Raw genomic sequence first — 18,808 nt, 5'->3', positions numbered from 1 at the left:
AGTCAGAGTACACTGTTACTTCCTCATCCTCAATCTTTGAAGTACAGTGATAAGTTACACTAATTCTGCAGCCTGTGCCGAACAATGTGTTGCACTAGTCACTACTTCGAATTCACTGTCATGATGCCTACCTCCAAGGAGCCAGGTCCGACCCAGCAACCCCAGAGGCAGGCATCATTTCCCCCAGGCAAGTGCCAGCGGGCCCAAGCTGGGGCCCTTTGGACACAGTCCTGGCGCCTTAGGTGCCAGGCTCATGTTGGACCCCTGTCCTGGCGCCTTAGGCGCCAGGCTCATAAAGCTAGACATGTGTTCAAGTGTTTTAAGGTGCACTTACCTGATGCAGACTATGCTGCTACATCCAGGCCCTCTTGAGGCCTGAATGGAACTACTTTACCTGTGGAACTACTTTCCCCTGGGTGTGGTCGGGGAAGGATACATACCTGGAACTTCTTCCAAAGCTATTTAAACCACGCCCGATCAGCAACTCACGCTTCGCGTTGTTCTGCTCCTCGCAACTGGACGCTCACCGTGTCAGCTCCTGCATCTGGACTTCAGCCACGCCTGTCAGCATCCTGGGTCACCTGCTAAGAGAGAATTGGAAAGAGAGAAGACCTTACCTGCTAAAGCTGCATCACGGAGACTTCACACCGACGATCCTGAAAGGGAAGACATCATTTTAAAAGCATTTCGCTTCGATCGCTGCAGTGCTGCATTTCACTCACCTTTCCTGGGCGCCTCCATCTTCAGCAGCGATCATCCGGATCCGCAGCCACTTCCCAGAGCCTAGAGAGAAAAAGACAAGAACACAAGGTGAGAGAAGGAAGGGAATAGGAAAAGCTCAGTTTCCTTCTAAGACTTACCTGTTGGGTCATTCCCATTTCATTTCGGGTCCTGCCGCTTCCTGGCATTCCGGACCCCGGCCCCTATGGGGAAAAAAGACAAAGACATTGAATGAGGGAATGCAAAGACATTACCTGAACGCTCATCCAGAACTTACCTGTTATTTACTGGAATTGCACGTTTCACTTCGGGTCGGCGCCATATCTCCGGCATTCCGAACCCCGGCCCCTAAGGGGAAAAAGACATAAGCGTTAGCGCTTGCTGCAAAAAGACAATGAACATTATTATTAAGCTTGAACATTTGAACTTGCTACAGAACTCTTACAGCGCCTTACCTGAATAGTCAAGCTTATGTGAACTCCCATCAAACCTCAATCCAGTGAAGTAACTGGGTTTCAACGCGCCCCTGTATCAGAAGCAGGATGGAGAACTCATCCTTCCAGACCCTAAGGTGAGACTTCACGGGGAATCGAGGAAGGGTATCGTGGAGGGTTGGAACGGAGTGGGAGGCTTGAGCATTATTCCGTCAGTAGGTAATACTCCCTTTTCATGCACAGGGGAATATTCCTGCGAGCCAGTGAGTCCATCTTCAGAGTCCTACGCTTCACCATAGAAGAAGCTTCAGCACTCGAAGCCAGACCTGCGCCTCCGTGGGAATCAGGTGAGTGTGACAGAACGCAAAGCATACCCACAATTTCCCACCCGGGCGCTATGGAGACTTCCGAGACAGATCAGCTGGCCCAGCTTTTGGGGGAATTACGGGCAGAAGTGCACTCAGCCCGCCAGGAGACTAACTCTCTCAAAAGAGAACTGATCCTATCCAAGGAAAGAACAGATGACCTGGCCAAAAGGTTATTGCAGGCCCAGGCAGGGCACACTCCTTTACCTAATTCCGGAGATACTTCCACATCAATGGGTTTGAATAACCCGGTACAAATCAATGTACCTGGACACATGCCTTTGGCCCCGCCTTAACGTTTTGCGGGGGATCCCAAGAAATATGCCGTCTTTATGAACCAATGTCGTTTACACTTTCTATGCAGACCCGGTGCCTTCCCTAACCACCAGACCAAGGTAGCCTTTATACTATCTTACCTCAGTGGCAGTGCTGCCGATTGGTCTATTCCGTTGGTAAATCAGGATGATCCCATTCTCCAGAATTTTCAGGGTTTCCAGGCCAGCATGGAAAGATTGTTTGCTCGACACTCTCAAGGACAGGCCCTTGATAACGAACTGCTATCCTTACGACAAGGTAATCAGGATCTTCTGTCCTATGTTGCCACCTTTAATAGACTGGTTGTGGAAACTGGATGGCCAGAAAACAAAAGGATCACATTGTTTCATCGAGGCCTGCGCGGAGAGCTTAAGGATGTTCTAGCTCAGATAGTAGATCCACCACAGGTCTGCGCAGACTACATAGACTTGGTGATTCAACTTGATCACAGACTTCAAAATAGAAAAGCAGATCGGTTCAAGTACGAAACCCGAGTACCGATCAAAACCCACGGTAACTCCAAGAGTACCGACGTATCCGAACCTATGCAAATCGGCGGTGTTAAAGGACCATTAACACAGAAGTAACGAGAGAGAAGGCAGCAAATGCAACTTTGCCTGTATTGTGGGACTTCCGGTCACTTTCTTCGAAATTGTCCGGTTAAACCACCTAAGAAGGTGGTTGGAGCCACTGATAACGATTTATTGACACCTGAATCGGGAAACGACTTAGCCCGACAAGCGTAGGGGTCTGCTTGCCGAGCTTGAAAACAAACTCTTTGACCTCACATTTTGTCATGCCAATGGTGCTCGTGGATCCAAAACAGCCTCAGCTGTTGCATGCTATAAAAGCATACATCGACAGTGGAGCTATTGGAAATTACATAGACCGTGAATTGGCTTCCAGGATTAAGCTCCCTCTCCGCCCGAAAGTAACCCAAGATGTCATTACTACAGTAGATGGAACCGAAATAGCCTCAGGGCCTGTAACGCATTCCACTGTTGAAATGACACTGGTGGGTCAGGATGGACATCGGGAAGCAATCGTGTTTGATGTGATCAAGGACCCACAATTTCAAGTAATTCTTGGAATTCCTTGGTTAGAAACATATAATCCCAGAATTGACTGGCGAGCAAAGAAGATAAGTTTTCCTGATTGTGAACCAACTTGTTACCCAAGAAATCCAGTTATGGGTCTAGCCTCAGCAACTTCCACCCCTGTACAGCTACCGTCAGAATACCAAGAATTCCAAGACGTTTTTCAGAAGGAACAGGCTAACACTTTACCTCCCCATCGGTCTTATGATTGCCAAATCGATCTGGTACCCAATGCTCAACTACCTTGTAGTAGGATTTATGCTCTTACGGAACCTGAGAACCTACATTTAGGTCAGTATTTAGATCAGTACCTAGCCAATGGTTTTATTCGCCCGTCCAAGTCTCCTGTCTCCTCAGCTCTGTTCTTCATGCCGAAAAAAGAGGGCGACCTTAGAACATGTATAGACTATCGCGCCCTAAATCAAATAACGATTAAGAATCGTTATCCTCTGCCCCTGATCCCTGAGCTTATCGACCAGGTGAAAGACGCTTGTGTGTACACCAAGTTAGATCTCCGAGGAGCTTATCACCTGGTGCGTATAAAAGAAGGCGATGAATGGAAGACTGCATTCCGCACCAAATTCGGGCTCTTCGAATATCAGGTGATGCCCTTCGGTTTGTGCAATGCACCTGCCGCCTTTCAGTACTTTATGAATGATGTTCTTCGGGAACTTATCGACGTCTGTGTCATTGTTTATATTGACGACATCCTGGTGTACTCCTCTTCAGAATCCGATCACAGAAAACATGTTAGGGCAGTTCTTGAGAAATTGCGCCAGCACAGACTATTTGCAAAGCTCGAAAAATGCGTTTTTTCATACCACAGAAGTGGAGTTTCTCGGATTCATCCTGACACCTCAAGGAGTCCGAATGGACTCGCGAAAGGTGGACGCCATCCTCAAATGGCCATCTCCTAGCTCGGTGAAGGGAGTTCAGAGCATGCTCGGCTTCGCCAATTTCTATCGAAGATTCATCCCGGAATTTTCCCGAACAGTCCAACCCATCACAGCTCTCCTAAAGAAAAACAAACGCTTTGAATGGACTCTTGAGGCCGAACAAGCCTTTCAGGACCTGAAAACCAAATTCACCTCTGCACCTATATTGAAGCACCGGCACCCAGATCTCCCTTACATTGTGGAAACCGACGCATCCAGTTCGGCCATGGGAGCTGTCCTGTCGCAAAGAGACCCAGAAACTAACCAACTACACCCTGTGGCCTTTTGGTCCAGGAAATGTTCTCCTCCTGAAATCAACTACGCAATTACCGACAAAGAGTTACTGGCTATTAAATCTGCTTTCAAGGCTTGGCGTCACTACCTTCTCGGGGCAAGACACACCATCACCGTAATTACGGACCACAGAAATGTACAGTATTTAAAGACGGCCAAGGCTCAATCTTCACGACAACTCCGATGGGCTCTATTCTTTGCGGAATTTGATTTTGTAATTACCTATCGCCCTGGCTGCAAGAATGGTAAAGCGGACGCCTTATCCTGGATTGGCACGGAAGAACCCAATTCGAGTTTAGAACCTGTGCCAATCATACCTGAACAAAGAATCTTAGGCCTAACTTCATTGCAAACTATTGAGGACATCCAAACGCAAGTAAAACAACTTCTAGACTCTTCAGCCTTACTGGAATGGAGTCAAAAGGGTCTTCATTACACCGTTAAGGATGTCTTACCCTACTTCCAGGAGCGGTTGTTTCTGCCTAGTAAAGAATTGCAAGAACTTGTTATTGCCCATCATCATGAATCATTAATGGAAGGACACCCTGGTATCGCTAAAACGGAGGAAAAAATCAAGCGCCACTTCTGGTGGCCTTCTTGGAGAAAAGACATAAAGTCTTTTGTATTGTCTTGCAGAATCTGCACCCAAAACAAGGGTCAAAAGAAAAGGCCAGCCGGCCTACTTCAACCCTTGGATATTCCACCGGCACCATGGCACACCTTGTCAATGGACTTTATAGCTGACCTGCCTCCTTGTGCTGGTTACAACACTATCCTTGTAATTGTGGATCTATTCTCCAAAATGGCCCACTTTATCCCTTTAAAAGGTTTGCCTTCAGCTTCCACCTTGGCCAAGGAATTTCTGGAGAATATAGTTCGCATACATGGTTTCCCTTCCATATTAGTCTCGGATCGTGGAAGTCAATTTATCTCCCATTTTTGGAAGAAGTGTTGCCAACTAGCACAAATAGATGTGCGGCTATCCACCAGCCACCACCCCCAGACCGACGGACAAACCGAGAGAACCAATTAGACTCTCGAGCAATATCTTTGGTGCATGTTACACCAATCCGAGTTAAATTGGAAAGACATCCTTTGGATCGCAGAATATGCATACAACAATTCAGTGCATTCTGGAACCGGACAAACTCCTTTTTATACTTTGTATGGTCACCATCCTCGGACCTCTGATCTAGATCCACCTCTAACCCTGGAAATGCCTGCAGTAAATCATCTGCATTCCACAATAACCCGAGCCTTCAAAGAAGCTGCAACTCATTTACAGCAAGCCAAGAAAAAGTACAAAGAAAATGCTGATTTGCACCGAAGTAAAACTCCTCCTTACCAAGTAGGAGATCAGGTATGGCTAGCAATGAAACATTTACCCCTCAAGGGCCCGCGAACCTTCAATCCCAGATTCATAGGACCTTATCCCATCAAGGCTATAATCAATCCCGTGGCCTTTAAACTGGATTTACCGTCTAACATGCGTATTCATCCAGTTTTTCATGCATCACTTTTGAAGCCAGTACAACCAGGGACCCGACTGTCCAAGCCTCCAGACCCAGTTCAAATTGAAGGGGAATTAGAATTCGAAGTTAAAGACATTTTAGACTCCAAGGTGTTAAAGTCCAAACTCTTCTATCTTGTTGACTGGAAGGGATATGGACCTCAGGAGAGATTGTGGGAGCCTAGTAACCATGTTCACACACCTCGATTAATACAAAGGTTCCACCGGAGATTTCCGAACAAGCCAAAACCCCCGGAGGGAACAACCTTGGGAGGGGCCTTGAGGGGGGGTACTGTCATGATGCCTACCTCCAAGGAGCCAGGTCCGACCCAGCAACCCCAGAGGCAGGCATCATTTCCCCCTGGGAAGTGCCAGCGGGCCCAAGCTGGGGCCCTTTGGACACAGTCCTGGTGCATTAGGCGCCAGGCTCATGTTGGACCCCTGTCCTGGCGCCTTAGGTGCCAGGCTCATAAAGCTAGACATGTGTTCAAGTGTTTTAAGGTGCACTTACCCAATGCAGACCATGCTGCTACATCCAGGCCCTCCTCTTGAGGCCTGAATGGAACTACTTTACCTGTGGAACTACTTTCCCCTGGGTGTGGTCGGGGAAGGATACATACCTGGAACTTCTTCCAAAGCTATTTAAACCACGCCCGATCAGCAACTCACGCTTCGCGTTGTTCTGCTCCTCGCAGCTGGACGCTCACCGTGTCAGCTCCTGCATCTGGACTTCAGCCACGCCTGTCAGCATCCTGGGTCACCTGCTAAGAGAGAATTGGAAAGAGAGAAGACCTTACCTGCTAAAGCTGCATCACGGAGACTTCACACCGACAATCCTGAAAGGGAAGACATCATTTTAAAAGCATTTCGCTTCGATCGCTGCAGCGCTGCATTTCACTCACCTTTCCTGGGCACCTCCATCTTCAGCAGCGATCATCCGGATCCGCAGCCACTTCCCAGAGCCTAGAGAGAAAAAGACAAGAACACAAGGTGAGAGAAGGAAGGGAATAGGAAAAGCTCAGTTTCCTTCTAAGACTTACCTGTTGGGTCATTCCCATTTCATTTCGGGTCCTGCCGCTTCCTGGCATTCCGGATCCCGGCCCCTATGGGGAAAAAAGACAAAGACATTGAATGAGGGAATGCAAAGACATTACCCGAACGCTCATCCAGAACTTACCTGTTATTTACTGGAACTGCACGTTTCACTTCGGGTCGGCGCCATATCTCCGGCATTCCGAACCCCGGCCCCTAAGGGGAAAAAGACATAAGCATTAGCGCTTGCTGCAAAAAGACAATGAACATTATTATTAAGCTTGAACATTTGAACTTGCTACAGAACTCTTACAGCGCCTTACCTGAATAGTCAAGCTTATGTGAACTCCCATCAAACCTCAATCCAGTGAAGTAACTGGGTTTCAACGTGCCCCTGCATCAGAAGCAGGATGGAGAACTCATCCTTCCAGACCCTAAGGTGAGACTTCACGGGGAATCGAGGAAGGGTATCATGGAGGGTTGGAAGGGAGTGGGAGGCTTGAGCATTATTCCGTCAGTAGGTAATACTCCCTTTTCACGCACAGGGGAATATTCCTGCGAGCCAATGAGTCCATCTTCAGAGTCCTGCGCTTCACCATAGAAGAAGCTTCAGCACTCGAAGCCAGACCTGCGCCTCCGTGGGAATCAGGTGAGCGTGACATTCACCATCATGTTATTACTCCACTACTGCCGATCCAGTATGTCTTTCTCCTGTCCTTTGATCAATTTATGAACAACCGTCAATAAAGAGAACATCCCCCCTCACCAACATGGGGAATATCGTCATAACATTCAGCATACGTGGTGCAGTCATGTACATAGTAATCCTTTTCTACTGGTTCTGCTATGAATGTAGCTGGATTTACTACTGGATGTACTACTCTACATCAAACAATTTTGTTTGCCGAGTTCGATATAATCACTTCATACCCTGATGCTCCTTGTGTAGTCAATGTACTTGTGGGTTTCTCCAAAATGGCAAAGGAGTCAGGCAAGGATGTTCTTTGGCACCATTGCTATTTAATTTATATCTGGCCAACCTCTCCCAATGATTATTAGCGGTGGAAGGATGCTGAATTTAATTGGGCAATCGTCATAAAACAAGTCTTATGTATGCAGATAACCTGGTTTTATTAGATCGAACGATAGGGGGAGTCATAAATAAATACAAAGACTTGCGTGAGGGTGCCAAACAAAACAACTTGAAAATAAACAAGGATAAGACAAAGATAATGGTGGTGATGAAAGGAAAAATAAATAGAGTCAATATCTGGGCAGACAAAAAACACACATTAGATTATGTTGATAGCTACCCCATCTCAGGCTCGATGTGAGGTCCCATTGGGGCTACAGTGCTATTCTAGAAGGGAAAAAAAGAAAGGCCAGACAACTGACAGGGGTAATTAATACGTTTGCAAAACATACAGCGGGGTACACTATTGAAGGGGTGCTTAAAACTTTCTGAACAGAGCTCCGTACCGCTATTCTTTCTGGGCTGGAAGTGATCGCTATGCGGGATATAGATTGGCTAAATGCTATAGAAGGCCAGTTCTGGAGGAAATTATTAAATCTGCCTCAGTCTACCCCTATGGCTTACATCAGACTGGAACTGGGTATACTGTCCTTGAAAAGTCATTTGCTTCTTCTTAGAGGGTTGTTAAATATTAAATCTCGAGCTAATCCGAAGTGCCTACTATTGCACTTCTTTGGAACAGTCTACGATAGTCGGATTGCCTAAATGTAGGCAGAGCTAAACGAGGAAAGTTTCACCAGCATTGGTTGGATGCCAGACCTTACCTGCAGTACGAGTTATGATGTTTTGAGAATCGTGTACAAAAATAAGATAGAGCAGTGATTCCTAACACAGGGGCTCTGCAAATCACCCTTTTTAATTCTTCAAATCTTTCAGTCATCTCATCTCTCCATGTTATCCTACTTTTACCTAGCTGTGCTTCCTTGAGTGCTTTTAAAAGTGGTTGAATATATGTACTGTAATCAAAATCCCAGGCTCTACAATGTTTACATAGGCCTAAGAATGGTTGCATTTCCTGCACTGTCTCAGGTTTTGGAGTTTTCATGATTGCTTCTGCTCTTTCTGGTGTCCCTTTTCTCCCCTCTTAAGAGATGAGCTGTTCTATATATAGGACCTCTATCTGACACTATTGTAGTTTCTCTTCACCTACGTTATATACTTTTTCTGCTCGTATTGTTATCAGTTGAACTGAATCTTCTCTGAATTTTCTTCTGTTTAACTGCACACTAATACATCATGTACGTACTGAATTATTGTGCTCTCCAGTTGTATGTTACCTAGGTCCATCTGAAGGACTCTATTAAAGATTGATAGTTACTCACAGTAGCCCTGGCATAATGTTGTATGTTTCCAGGGCTGATTTCTATATGAAAACAAAGTCAAACCTTGTGAGTCCTCATGAAGGGGAATTGAAAAGAAGGCATGTTTTAAGTCTATTACTGTAAAATATTTGGCTTTAGCTGGGATGTTGGATACTATCAGGGTTGGGTTCGGAACCAGAGGAAACTTTGCTTCAACAAAATTGGTTAGGGGGCATAGATCCTGAATACATCTCCATGAGCCCCCTGTTGCTTTCTTCACCGGGTACACAGCAGTGTTACATGGAGATTCTGATGGCACTAAAATTCCCTGCTGTATTAAAGCAGAAATAGTCTCAAATATGCCCTCATCTGCTTCTCTGGACATGGGTACTGTTTTGCTCATAGTAAAATTGCATCTGGCTTAAGCTTAATTTGAACTGCTCCTTCTCCACTCAATAGACACACATCACATGGACTGCTGGTCCATAAAATGCTTGACACCTTTTCTAAATCTTCCTGGAAAAATGGTGGATTCTTTCTTACTGTTGCTATTCTCTCTGGTATTTCTCCATTCTCAACTTTAATCCAATAAGTGAGACTTATGAAAAATACTAATTCATCGTCTGAATAATCTAGGAAGTCATGTCAATAAAATAATTACTCCATACACAAATACTTCTGGGTCCAAAGGGACCCCTCGTAATGTGGTTTGGCCCGTAAATGCTTGCATACATTCTCTTGTATCCCTTGAATTGAACACACTATCCCTTTATCAGTGGAAGATATTGTCATTTTTGTTTTGTCATCAAATCATGTCCTAATATATTATCTGGTGTCTGTCGAAAATACAATAATGGCATAGACACGTCATGTTCACCTATAGAAAGTGGTAATTCATCAGTTAAAGTAACCATACTTGTGGCCCCAGAGAATCCCTTTGCATTCATGGTGATCCCAGACATTGGGTATTTCCCTTTCGAACACAGGAACTGGTTGCTCCAGTGTTCACAAGGAACGAAAATGTCTTGCCTTCTATTGTCCCCGTGACCCTTGGTTCCTCTTTTGGGTCTGGTTTCACAGATAGCACTGAACACATCAAGTCGGTTGCTGTGTCTGTACTGGTTGCATTTGCATAGGCGCCTGCTGTGGTTTCCCTTGTGGCGATTGTGTTTGCAGCAGGGTCTGCTGCGTTTGCTGTATTTGTGGAGCACGTGTCTGATACGTGTGTGATCTTGGGCATAACCCTCCTGTGGTTTTGTATTATACCGTGGAGAATATTCCATCCCCCTCTTGAAGATTGCCAGTTCTGTTTCATGTCTCCTTTACTTCTACATCTTCGGGCCATATGTCCTCTCCTCGCACAATTTCAGCATGGATGTGGCTGTCCCCAATTAAATCCACCTCCTCCTCCTTGAGGGTTTTGAAATCCCCCTCCTTCTCTAGGTCCCTTCCCTCTACCTGGTGGCCAAAGGTTGTACCCACCTTGATCTATAGGATAGACTGCATTACTTTGCTGCGCTGGCTGTACTTCTTTTGTGGCCATGCCTTCACCACTCATCAATACTGCTCCTTCTATAGCAATTTTTCGACAATTTTCTCAGAATTTACTTTGGTACCTTCTGCTTTCTAGTATCAGCTTTCTTCTTATTTTTCTCTTGTAACAATCAACAATGATGTACGATAGTCAACTGTATTTGTGGCAAAGGCTTTGCTTCCATCCCTACCTGTTTTTTCATCTGCCATTGCACTGGCTCAGGCAGTGCCTGACATAAAATATGATAAATCAATGCTACTGTTTTATCCCATGGTTCCCTCATCTCAAAACGCCGATGTTCTTGAATCTCCTGAATAAAAGCAACAGGATCTTTGTCCTCCCCCATTTTCCTTGTCATAATCACACCCATGTCTGATGTATCAGGATATTGTACTCTAAGAGGACTCCATATGACTGCCCTGCAATTATGAGAAGGCGCTCCGTCATGGGCCGTGTTTTGTGCTGTCACACTCGCATATCCTGCTCATCTCCAAATGTTGTCAGCTCTCTCCCCTAGAATAGCTGTTAATAGGCCTTTTACGTCACCCACTACTAAGGTCCCTTGCGCTGTCATTTTTTTCTAACTCATGAATCCATTTTCCTGTACCTGCAGTCTAACTAGGTAATTTACATTACACATTTTCTTTATCCATTTGTGGCCACAGAATATATTGTGGTCGGCCTCCCCCTTTCTCTAATAAGGGGACCTGCGTAAATCCTTGTCAGAAATAGTATCCATCTATGCTTCTTGTCTTCCAGGTGGGGCTAGTTTTGCCCGTTCATCTTTGTCATGCAAATGACTTCAATCTGGTCACTGTCATGATGCCTACCTCTAAGGAGCCAGGCCGGGCCCAGCAACCCCAGAGGCAGACATCATTTTCCCCAGGTGAGTCTCAGCGGGCCCAAGTCGGGGCCCTTTGGACTCAGTCCTGGCGCCTTAGGCGCCAGGCTCATAGCGGACCCCAGTCCTGGCGCCTTAGGCACCAGGCTCATAGAAGAGGATATGTGTTTAAGTGCTTGGGTGCACACTTACCTGATGCAGACCTTGCTGCTTCATCCAGGCCCTCTTGAGGCCTGAATGGGACTACTTAACCTGTAGGACTACTTCACCACCCGGGTGTGGTCGGGGAAGGATACATACCTGATTGGTGGAAGGATACATACCAGGAACTTCTTCCAAGGCTATTTAAACCCCACCCGAACAGCCACACATGCTTCGCGTTGTTCTGCACCTAGCAGCTGGACGCTCACCGTGTCAGCTCCTGCATCCTGACTTCAGCCACGCCTGCCAGTACCCTGGAACACCTGCAAGGGGAGAAAGGAAGAGAATAGGAGAAGAAAAGCCCTTACCTGCTAAATCTGCATCCCAGAGTCATTTCTCCAACGGCCCTGAAAAGGAAGACATCATTTTAAAGGCATTTCATTTCGATTGCTGCAGCGCTGCATTTTACTCACCTTTGCAAGGCGCTTCCATCTTCAGCAGCGATCTTCCGGATTCACCTACGCCCCGGCGCCTAGAGGAAAAAAGACAAGAACAAAGGTGAGAGGGAGAAAAGGAATAAGGAAAGCTCAGTTTCCTTTTAAGTCTTACCTGTTGGATTATTCCCACTGCATTTCGGGTCCTGCCACTTCCTGGCATCTCCGGACCCCGGCCCCTATGGGGAAAAAAGACAAAGACATTGAATGAGCGAATGCAAAGAGATTACCTGAGCGCTCATCCAGAACTGTTTCACTTCGGGTCGGCGCCATATCTCCGGCACTCCGAACCCCGGCCCCTAAGGGGAAAAAGACATAAGCACTAGCGCTTGCTGCAATTAGACAACGAACATTATTATTAAGCTTGAACTTTTGAACAGAACTTTTACAGCGCCTTACCTGAACAGTCAAGCTTACCTGAACTCCCATCAATCCTCAATCCAGTGAAGTAACTGGGTTTCAACGCGCCCCTGCATCAGAAGCAGGATGGAGAGCTCACCCTTCCAAACCCTAAGGTGAGGCTTCACGGGGAATCGTGGAGGAGGTATCGTGGAGGGTTGGAAGGGAGTGGGAGGCTTGAGCATTGTTCCACAGTTGGTAATACTCCCTTTTCACGCACAGGAGGGTATCCAACGAGCCAGGGAAGCCAGAATAGAGGGGCCCTTCCTGTCCATCTTCAGAGTTCTGCGCGTTCGACGCCGCGCCTCCGTGGGAACCAGGTGAGCGTTACAGAACGCGAAGCCTTACCACAATTTCCCACCTGGGCGCTATGGAGACTTCCGAGACAGATCAGCTGGCCCATCTTTTAGGGGAATTACGGGCAGAAGTGCACTCAGCCCGCCAGGAGACTAATGCTCTCAGAAGGGAACTAATCCTATCCAAGGAAAGAACTGATGATCTGGCCAAAAGGTTATTGCAGGGCCAGGCAGAGCACACTCCTTTACCTGTTTCCGGAGATATTTCTACAACAATGGGTTTGAATAACCCGGTACAAATCAATCTACCTGGACACATGCCTTTGGCCCCGCCGGAACGTTTTGCGGGGGATCCCAAGAAATATGCCGTTTTTATGAACCAATGCCGTTTACACTTTTTATGCAGGCCCGGGGCCTTCCCCAACGACCAGACCAAAGTAGCCTTTGTACTATCTTACCTCAGTGGCTGTGCTGCCGATTGGTCTATTCCATTGGTAAATCAGGATGATCCCATTCTCCGGGATTTCCAGGGCTTCCAGGCCAGCATGGAAAGATTGTTCGCTCGACACTCGCAGGGACAGGCCCTTGACAACGAACTGCTATCCTTACGACAAGGTAATCAGGATCTTTTGTCCTATATCGCCACCTTTAATAGACTAGTTGTGGAAACCGGATGGCCTGAAAATAAAAGGATCACATTGTTTCATCGAGGCCTGCGCGGAGAGCTTAAAGATGTTATAGCTCAGATAGTAGCTCCACCCCAGGCCTGCGCAGACTACATAGACTTAGTGGTTCAACTTGATCACAGACTTCAAAATAGAAAAGCAGATCGGCTCAAGTATGAAACCAGAGTACCTATCAAGACCCACGTTAACTCCAAGAGTACTGACGTTTCCGAACCTATGCAAATTGGCAGTGTTAAAGGACCATTAACGCAGAAGGAACGAGAGAGAAGGCGACAAATGCAACTTTGTCTGTATTGCGGAACTTCCGGTCACTTTCTTCAAAGTTGTCCAGTTAAACCACCCAAGAAGGTGGTTGGAGCCACTGATAACGAGTTATTGACACCTGGTTCGGGAAACGACCTAGCCCGACAAGCGTAGGGGTCCGCTTGCCGAGCTTGAAAACAAACTCTTTGACCTCGCATTTTGTCATGCCAATGGTGCTTGTGAACCCAAAACAGCCTCAGCAGTTGCATGCTATAAAAGCATACATAGACAGTGGAGCTATTGGAAATTACATAGACCGTGAATTGGCTTCCAGGATTAAGCTTCCTCTCCGCCCGAAAGTAACCCAAGATGTAATTACTACAGTTGATGGAACCGAAATAGCCTCAGGGCCTGTAACGCATTCCACAGTTGAAATCACTCTGGTGGGTCAGGACGGACATCGGGAAGCAATCGTGTTTGATGTGATCAAGGCCCCACAATTTCAAGTACTTCTTGGAATCCCTTGGTTAGAAACACATAATCCGAGAATAGACTGGCGAGCAAAGAAGATAACTTTTCCTGATTGTGAACCAACCTGTTACCCAAGGAATCCAGCTATGGGTCTAGCCTCTGTAACTTCCACCCCTGTACAGCTACCATCTGAATACCAAGAATTCCAAGACGTTTTTCAGAAAGAGCAGGCTAACACCTTACCTCTCCATCGATCTTACGATTGCCAAATCGACTTGGTACCCAATGCACAACTACCTTGTAGTAGGATTTATGCTCTTACTGAACCTGAGAACCTGCATTTGCGCCAGTATTTGGATCAATACCTGGCCAATGGTTTCATTCGCCCATCAAAGTCACCAGTCTCTTCCGCTTTGTTCTTCGTACCTAAAAAGGAAGGAGACCTTAGGGCCTGTATTGACTACCGCGCCCTAAATCAGATAACGATTAAGAATCGTTACCCTTTGCCCCTGATACCTGAGCTTATCGACCAAGTAAAAGATGCTTGTGTGTACACCAAGCTAGATCTCCGAGGAGCTTACCACCTGGTACGTATAAAAGAGGGCGACGAGTGGAAGACTGCATTCCGCACCAAATTTGGGCTCTTCGAATATCAAGTAATGCCCTTCGGTTTGTGCAACGCACCTGCCGCCTTTCAGTACTTCATGAATGATGTTCTTCGGGAACTTATCGATGTTTGTGTCATCGTTTGTATTGACGACATCCTGGTGTATTCCTCCTCAGAATCTGATCACAGAAACCATGTTAGGGCAGTTCTTGAGAAACTGCGCCAGCACAAATTATTTGCCAAGCTCGAAAAATGCGTTTTTCATACCACAGAAGTGGAGTTTCTCGGATTCATCCTGACACCTCAAGGAATCCGAATGGACTCGCGGAAAGTGGACGCCATTCTCAAATGGCCATCTCCTAGCTCTGTGAAGGGAGTGCAAAGCATGCTTGGCTTTGCCAATTTCTATCGAAGGTTCATCCCGGAATTTTCTCGAACTGTTCAACCCATCACAGCTCTCCTAAAGAAAAATAAACGCTTTGAATGGACTCTTGAGGCTGAACAAGCCTTTCAGGACCTGAAAACCAAATTCACCTCTGCACCTGTATTGAAGCACCCGCGCCCAGATCTCCCTTACATCGTGGAAACCGATGCATCCAGTTCGGCCATGGGAGCTGTCCTGTCGCAAAGAGACCCAGAAACTAATCAACTACACCCTGTAGCCTTTTGGTCCAGAAAATTCTCTCCACCTGAACTCAATTACGCAATTAGCGACAAAGAACTACTGGCTATTAAATCAGCTTTCAAGGCTTGGCGTCACTATCTTCTCGGTGCAAGACACACCATCACCGTAATTACGGACCACAGAAATTTGCAGTATTTAAAGACGGCCAAAGCTCAATCTTCGCGACAACTCCGATGGGCTTTATTCTTTGCGGAATTTGATTTTGTAATTACCTATCGCCCTGGCTGCAAGAATGGTAAGGCAGATGCCTTATCCCGGATAGGCATGGAAGAACCCAATTCGAGTTTAGAACCTGTGCCAATCATACCGGAACTAAGAATTCTGGGCTTGACTTCATTGCAAACCATTGAGGACATCCAAGCTCAAGTAAAACAGCTTTTTGACTCTTCTGCCTTACTGGAATGGAGTCAAAAGGGTCCTCACTACACCGTTAAGGATGATTTACCCTACTTCCAAGAGCGGTTATTTCTGCCAAGTAAAGAATTGCAGGAACTTGTCATTACCCGTCATCATGAATCATTAATGGAAGGACACCCCGGTATCGCGAAAACAGAAGAAAAGATCAAACGCCACTTCTGGTGGCCTTCTTGGAGAAAAGACATAAAGTCATTTGTGTTGTCTTGCGGAATCTGTGCCCAAAATAAGAGTCAAAAGAAAAGGCCAGCCGGCCTACTTCAACCTTTGGACATTCCACCAGCACCTTGGCACACCTTGTCAATGGACTTTACAACTGACCTGCCTCCTTGTGGTGGTTACAACACGATTCTCGTAATAGTGGATCTATTCTCCAAAATGGCCCATTTTATCTCTTTAAAAGGATTGCCGTCAGCTTCCACCTTGGCCAAGGAATTTATGGAAAATATAGTGCGGTTACATGGTTTCCCTTCCATATTAGTCTCAGACCGTGGAAGTCAATTTATCTCCCACTTTTGGAAGAAATGTTGCCAACTAGCACAAATAGACGTGCGGTTATCCACCAGCCACCACCCCCAGACCGACGGACAAACCGAGAGAACCAATCAGACTCTCGAGCAATATCTGCGGTGCATGTTACACCAATCCGAGTTGAATTGGAAGGACATCCTTTGGATTGCAGAATATGCATACAACAATTCAATGCATTCTGGAACCGGACAGACTCCTTTTTATACCCTGTATGGTCACCATCCTCGGACCTCTGACCTAGATCCACCTCTGACCCTGGAGATGCCTGCAGTAAATCACCTACATTCCACAATAACTCAAGCCTTCAAAGAAGCTACAACCCACTTACAGCAAGCCAAGAAAAAGTATAAAGAAAACGCTGATTTGCACCGAAGTAAAACTCCTCCTTACCAAGTAGGAGATCAGGTATGGCTAGCAACTAAACATCTACCCCTCAAGGGTCAGCGAACTTTTAATCCCAGATTCATTGGGCCTTACCCCATCAAAGCTATTATCAACCCAGTGGCCTTTAAACTCGATTTACCATCCAACATGCGGATTCATCCCGTTTTTCACGCATCTCTTCTAAAACCAGTACAACCTGGAACCAGACTGTCTGAGCCCCCAGGCCCTGTCCAAATTGATGGAGAATTAGAATTCGAAGTGAAAGACATTTTAGATTCCAAGATAGTTAAGTCGAAACTCCTCTATCTTGTTGATTGGAAAGGATATGGACCTCAGGAAAGATCTTGGGAACCCAGTAACTATGTTCACGCACCACGATTAATTCAAAGATTCCATCGAAGATTCCCGCACAAACCAAAACCCCCGGAGGAAAAGACCTTGGGCGGGGCCTTGAGGGGGGATACTGTCATGATGCCTACCTCTAAGGAGCCAGGCCGGGCCCAGCAACCCCAGAGGCAGACATCATTTTCCCCAGGTGAGTCTCAGCGGGCCCAAGTCGGGGCCCTTTGGACTCAGTCCTGGCGCCTTAGGCTCCAGGCTCATAGCGGACCCCAGTCCTGGCGCCTTAGGCGCCAGGCTCATAGAAGAGGATATGTGTTTAAGTGCTTGGGTGCACACTTACCTGATGCAGACCTTGCTGCTTCATCCAAGCCCTCTTGAGGGCTGAATGGGACTACTTAACCTGTAGGACCACTTCACCACCCGGGTGTGGTCGGGGAAGGATACATACCTGATTGGTGGAAGGATACATACCAGGAACTTCGTCCAAGGCTATTTAAACCCCACCCGAACAGCCACACATGCTTCGCGTTGTTCTGCGCCTAGCAGCTGGACGCTCACCGTGTCAGCTCCTGCATCCTGACTTCAGCCACGCCTGCCAGTACCCTGGAATACCTGCAAGGGGAGAAAGGAAGAGAATAGGAGAAGAAAAGCCCTTACCTGCTAAATCTGCATCCCGGAGTCATTTCTCCAACGGCCCTGAAAAGGAAGACATCATTTTAAAGGCATTTCGTTTTGATCGCTGCAGCGCTGCATTTTACTCACCTTTGCAAGGCGCTTCCATCTTCAGCAGCGATCTTCCGGATTCAGCTACGCCCCGGCGCCTAGAGGAAAAAAGACAAGAACAAAGGTGAGAGGGAGAAAAGGAATAAGGAAAGCTCAGTTTCCTTTTAAGTCTTACCTGTTGGATTATTCCCACTGCATTTCGGGTCCTGCCGCTTCCTGGCATCTCCGGACCCCGGCCCCTATGGGGAAAAAAGACAAAGACATTGAATGAGCGAATGCAAAGACATTACCTGAGCGCTCATCCAGAACTGTTTCACTTCGGGTCGGCGCCATATCTCCGGCACTCCGAACCCTGGCCCCTAAGGGGAAAAAGACATAAGCATTAGCGCTTGCTGCAATTAGACAACGAACATTATTATTAAGCTTGAACTTTTGAACAGAACTTTTACAGCGCCTTACCTGAACAGTCAAGCTTACCTGAACTCCCATCAATCCTCAATCCAGTGAAGTAACTGGGTTTCAACGCGCCCCTGCATCAGAAGCAGGATGGAGAGCTCATCCTTCCAAACCCTAAGGTGAGGCTTCACGGGGAATTGTGGAGGAGGTATCGTGGAGGGTTGGAAGGGAGTGGGAGGCTTGAGCATTGTTCCACAGTTGGTAATACTCCCTTTTCACGCACAGGAGGGTATCCAACGAGCCAGGGAAGCCAGAATAGAGGGGCCCTTCCTGTCCATCTTCAGAGTTCTGCGCCTTCGACGCCGCGCCTCCGTGGGAACCAGGTGAGCGTTACAGTCACAGACCTGCAGCGTTCGACATTGTAAGAGACTGGAGAAAGGAAGCTAATCTCTGTTTGAAAAGTAGGAAGAAACACGCACGTAGACATAAAACAAATACAGAGAAAGCACTAGAAGATGATCAGCACCAGCAGACAGAAGCCATTAGGAACATGGATAGGGCCTTCCAATTAGATATACAGAAAAT

Source organism: Ambystoma mexicanum, chromosome 7q (genome assembly GCF_040938575.1).
Source record: "Ambystoma mexicanum isolate Mex_15411 chromosome 7q, UKY_AmexF1_1, whole genome shotgun sequence".
In the NCBI taxonomy this organism is placed as follows: Eukaryota; Metazoa; Chordata; class Amphibia; order Caudata; family Ambystomatidae; genus Ambystoma; species Ambystoma mexicanum.
Note: the sequence above shows the minus strand (reverse complement) of the source record.